This window comes from Musa acuminata, chromosome BXJ3-8 (genome assembly GCF_036884655.1).
Source record: "Musa acuminata AAA Group cultivar baxijiao chromosome BXJ3-8, Cavendish_Baxijiao_AAA, whole genome shotgun sequence".
Taxonomy (NCBI): domain Eukaryota; kingdom Viridiplantae; phylum Streptophyta; class Magnoliopsida; order Zingiberales; family Musaceae; genus Musa; species Musa acuminata.
Window position 1 is genome coordinate 13,582,501 of NC_088356.1, and position 1,835 is coordinate 13,584,335.

The window sequence follows — 1,835 nt, forward strand, 5'->3', positions numbered from 1 at the left end:
AGAAACATGTCTAAAGATTGGACCTCTAGCCGAGGATCGATTGACGTATCGTTAAAAGGCTTCGGGCCATGGATTCAGGCATCGAGCCAAGAAGAGCGGATATTGCGCCAAGGATATCGGAGTTGCGAAGTCAACTGGCTGATTGGACAATAAGCTGCAAGAGAGGATGATGCACCGAAGAATCGGATGAAGCATCGAAAGACTAATGACATGCCGGACAACATAATTAAAGCTTAGTATTAATTGTCTAGATCAAAGTGTATTTTTACATGGTGCAGGATTAACTACGATACCAAGGCATGAAGCAAAATGAAGTCCCAGAGTGAAGGATGTGATTTCGTTGGGAATTCGAGAGTTCGTCGAAAGTCCAAACGTTCGTTGGAAGTTCTGTCGGAACCAACCAAGAAGTCTCGGAGTTTGCCAGAGAAGCTCATTGGAACTCACCAAGAAGATCATCATGAAGTCCAGGAGCTTGCTTGGAGTCCACCGGAACATTGCCGATAGATCGTCGGAAGTTCGCCGGATGATCGCTGGAAGCTCGCCAAGAAGAAACTGGACTTATCTTGCTCAGATTATGTCTTAGATTTCATAGTTAGCACATAATTAGGTTTGAATTTGGGCTAACCCAATTAAGGGCTAGCTAGGCCCATGTAAAGACTGTGTTGGGCCTAATAAGAGGCCCAAACAGTGCCCCAAGAAGTCTCACCGTTGTGGCACAGTCTTCGAGAGTATGTCAGGCAGTGGTTCCGCTAGTCTGGGCAGTTGTACTACCCCTAGTAGGGTGCCAAGTGGTGGTACCACTAGTCTGGGCAGTGGCATCGCCCAGCACAACCCCCCAAGCGGTGGTACCGCCCAGTGCAGTGTTAGTGTCAGACTAACACAGGCCGTGGTACCGCCCATGCCCAGGAAACCTGGGATAAGATGTCTTTAGGCTCTAAGTTTGAATCACTTGAAACCTATAAATACCCCTCTCATCCCTAGTTAAAAGATACAAGCATAGAGAGTTTAAAAGTAAAGAAACGCTACTGCAATCTCTTAAGAAATTTCCTCCTCTACTCTAAGTTTAGAATTATGTAAGAGGAGTGTGAGTGTTTGTAAGGGTTGTCTCTTAAACCCATGAAAATAAGAAGAGGGGTGTAAGAAGGAGGTTGATCTTTGCCTATTAAAGGAAGATCGATAGTAGATGCCGGTGGCCTCGATGGAAGAGGAATTGACGGAGTGGATGTAGGTCACGACAATCGAACCACTATAAAATTGGCGTGCTCTCTGGTTTGTATTTCTATTGTTGCCATTTACTTTACTACAAACCATTTCACTTGCTCATTACATTTTTGCAAATGTTTTAAAGTTAAACACTTTCCGAGATCGGTTTTCAATGTATGAAGATTTCACAAAACCGACGATTTTACCGCTGCACTAATTTACCCCCCCTCTTAGTGCCGACCCTCGATCCTGATCCTAACAATTGGTATCAGAGCCTAGTTTTTCATATTTGGTTTAACACCCAAATAGAAATAGCTCTTTTCGGCTTTCAAGAGGGTCATTCTCTTATTCGTCCTCCCTTTTTCAATGGGATAGACTATTATTATTGGAAAACTCGAATGAGAGTTTTCTTGCTTTCATTGAATCTCGATTTATGGCACATAGTCGAATTTGGTTTTCAAAAGTCTTCTCTTCCAATGAACCATTGGAGTGATTTGGAGAAGAAAGCTTTTTCTTTAAATGCAAAGGCTATGAATGCCTTATTTTGCGTCTTAGACAAAAACGAGTTTAATCGAATTTCTATATGCGAAACGGCTTTCAAAAATTGACATACTCTCGAAATCACACATGAA